Source organism: Eptatretus burgeri, chromosome 2 (genome assembly GCF_056783735.1).
Source record: "Eptatretus burgeri isolate ZD-2024b chromosome 2, Ebu_testis_v1, whole genome shotgun sequence".
NCBI lineage: Eukaryota > Metazoa > Chordata > Myxini > Myxiniformes > Myxinidae > Eptatretus > Eptatretus burgeri.
Window position 1 is genome coordinate 97,968,223 of NC_140962.1, and position 6,267 is coordinate 97,974,489.

The 6,267-nt window shown below is 46.0% G+C and overlaps 1 protein-coding gene and 1 long non-coding RNA gene across 5 annotated transcripts in view; one reads left to right on the forward strand and one right to left on the reverse strand.

Moving 5' to 3' along the window:
* LOC147032641 (uncharacterized) overlaps positions 1–1,516 on the reverse strand; it is a 451,936-nt gene extending 450,420 nt beyond the window's left edge. Inside the window, exon 1 of the long non-coding RNA XR_015055273.1 lies at positions 1,157–1,516. This is a non-coding gene — a long non-coding RNA (uncharacterized LOC147032641). The remainder of the gene's footprint in view (positions 1–1,156) is intronic.
* The window catches only part of QRICH1 (glutamine rich 1), a 65,031-nt gene that overhangs the window by 4,294 nt on the left and 54,470 nt on the right, over positions 1–6,267 (forward strand). The window lies entirely within an intron of this gene.

The following is a 6,267-nucleotide window of genomic DNA, read 5'->3' on the forward strand; positions in this document are numbered from 1 at the left end:
TAATGTATTTGTCTGCGTGTATTTGCATGATTTGGCCTGCATCTCCTTTCTGAGTCTTATATCCTGTAGAGGAGAAAACGTAAATGAGAATGGCACTCGGTAGAGCGCATAGCTCCACCAGGCTGAACAGTTTGCTTTGTATCCCACTGATGGGCTGGATCTGCAACCTGACTTCAACCAAAATCAAGTCGGCTTGTTCTAGTCACTTAACCGACTCATCCACCAAGTTTTGCCATAATCCATCCATAACTTTTTGAGATATCATGCCATACATAGTTTTTGGCCCCATCTCTCCATTTTGAAGAATCACTTAAAAAAAAAAAACTAGAAGGGCACTCGGTAGAGTGCATAGCTCCACCAGGCTGAACAGTTTTCTTTGTATCCCACTGATGGGTTGGATCTGCAACGTGACCTCAACCAAAATCAAGTCGGCTTGTTCTATTCACTTCACCGACTCATCCACCGAATTTTACCATAATCCATCCATAACTTTTTGAGATATCATGCAATACATAGTTTTTGGCCCCATCTCTTCATTTTGAAGAATCACTTAAAAAAATAGAAGGGCACTCTGTAGAGTGCATACCTCCACCATGTAATGCCTGATCCACGAGAACATATCGGGCCCGAGAACATATCAGACTTCCGGTTCCGGTTTTGGAGCAGCGAGAGGTCTCCTTCGGGGCTCCCTGCTGACGTTCTCAAAGCTAAGTTTCCGGTTGTTATTTGTCCCATTTTAACTGTTTAATTTTCTTACCTACATGTTACTGTGTGTTGCTAGTTCGGTTTTGTTTCAAAAATCGTGCTATTTTGTGAGTATTTTTGTCGACGTTCTTCCCTGGTGCTTGAGGCCTAGGCCTAGGCTTGAGGCCTACCGGTTCCACTCGGTGTTCGATCGGTTTTTTTGTTTGTTTGTTTGTTTTTTCTCCCCATTACCTTCAATTTTGATCCTCCCCACTTTCCAAACATCGCCCATTCTCCCAACTAATCTTTCTTATCTCAAAAAAAAACAAAAAAAACCCTACAACAACAACAACAACAACACGCTCACCTTCTCCCAATTCTGCTTCTTCTTCTTCCTCTTAACTTCCTCCTCGTCTTCTTCCTCGATTTTTTTTTTATTTTTTTTTATTTTTTTTTAAAACACTTCCATGACCTAATCTGTTGAACTCTCTCATACATTATTTTTAACAACAAAAACGATCTTATAATGCTTCATCTTCCTCTCTCACACATGTGGTACTCTTTACTGTTTCACAATGCACTACTCTTCTGCTATTTTAACAGACTGCTCTAATTTCGACCTCTCCTTCATTCCTTGCCTAAAAAATCCAACTATTACAGCGCTTCTCCTCTCCATGCTCTGAATTCGCCTTCATTGCATCCATCAAGAATTGTGTTAAATCGCATCTCTGACCTAAAACTTTTAAAAACCACAGTTTGCCATGGATGCTCGCTTTCCATCAACCATTCTTTTTTTCCAACTTCAGTGCCAACTCACCCCCCTCACCCCTCACTCTCAAAGCAACCATCCCACTCTTCTCCCTCCAAGCCTACCCCTCACCTCTCTCAAAAATTCCCCCTCACCTTTCTCCCACCTTTCATCCCCCCTCACTCTTCCTTCTCAAAGTTGCCCCCTCTCATCCACCAACCTGCCTCCCTCCACTGCCCTCTCACCTCCATCTCTTCACTCCACCTCCTCAAATCCTCAACTGCCTTCTTCCTTGTCTCTTGTCCCCCCTCTCCCCCAGCACCACAGAGCCTTTTCTCCTCCTCATTCGGCCCCCTCCCCTCGCTATTCTGCAATACCCCACACTCCTTCAGCAACCCTCCTTACCTGCCCCCCTCGTCCCTTGTCCTACCCTCCCCCTCCCCCTCCACCTCCTGCACCCAAAGCCTCCTCCCCTACCTCTTCATTAAAAGTGTGGACCTCAAATATCCGGGGCCTTCGCTCAAACCTTTCAGATCTTTCCATACAGGTTGCCACTGACAAACCAGACATTATCTGCCTAACAGAAACTTTCCTCTCCCAAGACGTGTCTGACTCCCAAGTATCTCTCCCCGGTTACTCCCTCTTACGGTATGACAGACCTGAGCCTCGTCCTGGTGGAGGTGTTGCTCTCTTCATCAAAGACTCTATTCCTCACTCTCCATGCACTGCTCTCACTCCCCACACCCCCAGGAATACCTCTGGCTTCGGCTTCCCTCCACTCCCACCTCATGTTTATATGTGTACTGTACCGTCCACCGAACAGTGATGACTCCATCTACACCTCACTATCTGAAAACATGGACCATCTTCTATCTTCTCATCCAAACTCTCTCTTCCTCTTATGTGGTGACTTCAATTGTCATCACGCCAGTTGGCTCGGTGTGGGTACCTCTCTCACCTGCCATGGCACCTCAGCAAAAGCTTTCTGCGACTCATTGGGACTGACTCAATCGGTCAACTTCCCGACCCGGATCTCAACCAATGGTACTCCATCTCTTCTGGATCTGATTTTGACAAATTTCCCTGACAATATCTGCTGCTCTTCCTTCGCTCCAATTGGTTCTTCTGACCACGTCCTTGTCAAAGTGGACATCTCTCTGGCTGTTATCAGAGAACCACCTCACCGCCGTCGAGACTGGCATTTCACTCAAGCCAACTGGCAGGGTCTCCGAGCAGCCATCAAACTTAGACTGGTCTCCTATCACTACTTTCTCAAACATCAACTCATCCTGGGAATTCTTTCAAAGAAACTTGCTCTCCCTCATGCACAGATTTATCCCCTCTCGTGTTCAGTTGTCTTACCCTTCCTCCCGCCCTTGGTTTACTGAAGCTTGTGGCGAGGCAGTTGTCCTGAAACAACTTGCCTTTGCCTCATGGAAAGCAAACCCAACTGAGGGCAATCTCAGTTCTTTCCACAAAGCTCGGAACAAGTGTGTATCTACCCTCAGGAGAGCCAGAAAACAACATCTTTCTCATCTCAAGTCTGAACTCTCATACCTCTCTCCCTCCTCAAAATCCTGGTGGCGTTTAATCAAATCTGTTTCTGGTGTATGTTCCCCCTCCATCCCCTCCCTTACCTCAAATGGCCGCACTGCTGATTCCACACGTGATAAAGCTGAATGTCTAAACTCGGTGTTTGCAGCTAAATCTTGTGTCCTAAACCCATCACTTTCTCTACCCACTTTACCCAGTCGCACCCAACTGTCCCTGGACTCTGTGTCCTTTTCTCCTAACAAGGTGGAGAGCTTGCTTTCAAACCTCGAGTCAGATTCTGCAACCGGTCCAGACGGCATCAGCCCACATGTCCTCAAAGCCTGCTCTTCTGCTCTTGCTCACCCTCTCTCTGTTCTATTCACCCTCTCATTTGCCCAAGGTCATCTGCCATCTGCTTGGAAATCTGCTAACATCACTGCCCTGCATAAAAAGGTGCAAAAACAGATCCCTGTAACTACAGACCAATCAGCCTTCTCCCAATCATCAGCAAGGTGATGGAATCCATCATCGCTTCAGACATGAAATCCTTCCTCTTCTCCAATGGCTTGATTTCCAATCATCAATTTGGTTTCAGACCAGGTCACTCTACCCTGGATATGCTGCTTCTGCTCTCCCATCAATGGATGGAGGTCCTCAATGCCAGACAGGAAATCCGAGCTATATCCCTGGACATATCACTTGCTTTTGACACAGTCTGGCACCCTGCCCTACTCACCAAACTCTCTTCCCATGGTATTCAAGGCCATCTCCACTCATGGCTCGCAGACTTCCTCTCCTGTCGCAGTCAACGTGTGGCCCTAAATGGAGTTCTTTCATCCCCTCTTCCTGTGCAGGCTGGAGTTCCTCAAGGTAGCGTTCTGGGCCCTGTTCTTTTTCTGGTTTTCATCAATGATCTCTCGGACTCTCTGGAAAATCCTCTATTTTTCTTTGCCGACGACTCCACCCTCTGCCGTACCATCTGTCATCCTTCAGACCGGCAAGCAGCAGCTTCTTCGCTCACTGCAGATCTGGATAAAATCACAAACTGGTCCAACACGTGGAACATGTCTTTCAATCCAGACAAATCTCACACTCTCACTATGTCTCTTCGAAAGGACCGTTTACAAAACCCCCCCATCCACTTTCTCAACAATCCTCTGGAAGAAGTCTTTTCTTTCAATCTTCTAGGTCTCACTATCTGCCATGACCTTTCCTGGGAAAGTCACATTTCCAACCTCACCTCAAAAGCCAGTCGCCGACTGGGAATCCTCCGTCGTGCAAAGTCCTTCCTCGGCCCTCTTGAGCTCCTGACCACTTACAAAGCTTTTGTCCGTAGCCTGATGGAGTACTGCTCTCCCCGCTGGGCTGGTGCTCCTGCCTCCCACCTTTCTCGGCTTCACGCTGTCGAAACCAGGGCATTTAAGATCATCGGCATCTCCCGCAATGAAGCTGAGTCTTTGGGCCTCTCACTCAATCACCGCAGGTTGGTCGGTGGTCTTTCTGTCTTCTACCGACTCCTCTCCAGCCTTGCCCCCCCTGCTCTCTCTGCGATTTGTCCCCACCACATTTCCACAGGGCGCTCAAGGTCCGCCAACAACCCCCTTCTGGTAAAACTACCAAAATCACGAATCACTGCTCATCTTCACTCTTTCATTCCTCTTTTTTTTCCCGCCTTTGGAATAAACTCCCTTACTCTATTCAATCCCATTCTTCCCCCCAGGCCTTCAAAACAGCTGTTCACCACCACCTCTTATCTTCCCCCATCCAAATCCTCGATCTTTTCTACCCCCGATAATCCACCCAAGCCCACTTCCTTCATTTCTCCTGCTTTCCTTCCTGAAAGTCCCTGAAATGTCCATCTTCTCTTCGCCATGTTCCCCGTCCCGTCCCCATCCCTCTCCCTTCCACAGTTCACCTAATGTGTCTGTTCCCCACTGTTTTGTCCCTTCCACTCCCGCCCCTCTTGTCTCATGCCTCCTTGCTGTGAGTTGTGTGTTAGCTCTCATACGAGCCTCGACCAAGGTATACAAAAAAAAAAAATACATTTTTGAAATATCATGCCATCTATATATTAATACTGAAGGACCAATTTTGGGCTCCTCCTAGCGGTCGCGTCACGTTTTTCTCGGTACTGTGACCTGGACTGAAAGAAACTTCGTACATGTGAGAGTGCATCGCACATAGTGGCAATAGTCAACTTTCAACTCTGAAGCAGAATAAACACTTGTTGTTTTACATTCGTTTACATGGCGACGTGTGACTTCACCGCTGAGAGGCGTAAGGACGTCATGACATCATCGGTCATTCGCTGATGTCATCACGTCTGTCGTCGACAGACCGTCACCGCTGAGAGGTGTAATTCCACTCCTCGAAAATAGCATCTGCAATGTAAAACCCTCTTCTGCACATGCTGACTACCTCAGAATGTGAATTTGACACAAAAATATGTAACAACAAACATTGTATCTTCTATATATTAATACTGAAGGACCAAGTTTGTGCTCCTCCTAGCGGTCGCGTCACGTTTTTCTCGGGACTGTGACCTGAGAAGTTTTGACACGGTGTTTGTACGTCAAAGTAGACACGTGCACAAATCAGGGGGCTTCTTCACAAGGAGTAGTGTACACCAAAAATGTCGTGTACAAGGACGTTTTGTAGGCCTCATGAGGTAAGGCCATGGAGTACATCGACTGGGATCCGGCTCTTACAAGAGCCTCCACTGGTTGTCATATTGGGCTCATGGAACGGAATCCATCTGTGACGGGGTTTCGGCTTGTACAGTACTATATCATTGTTGGCCCTATCTCTCAATGGTGAAGAATCACTTTGAAAATTAAATAACTCTCGTATCCAGATCCGGATTTGGATCTTCACCAAAATAAAATCAATTCGTCCTTGCGACACCCAACCTGTCCACCAAGTTTCGTCTGAATCCATCCACATCTTTTTGAGATATCGTGCTATATATATATATATATATATATATATATATATATATATATATATATATATATATATATATATATATATATATATATATATATATATATATATATATATATAGTTTTTAACCCGATCTTTAAATGGTGAAGAATCACTTTAAAAAACGGTAGTAGCTGGATCCGGATGCGAATCTTCAACCAAAATCTAATCAGTTCATCCTTGTCACACACCCAACCTGTCCACAAAATTTCATTCAAATCTGTCCACAACTTTTTGAGATATCCTCTACACAAACAAAGACAGACAGAAAGGGGTGAAAACATAACCTCCTTCACCTTCGGCGGCGTAGGTAATTATAT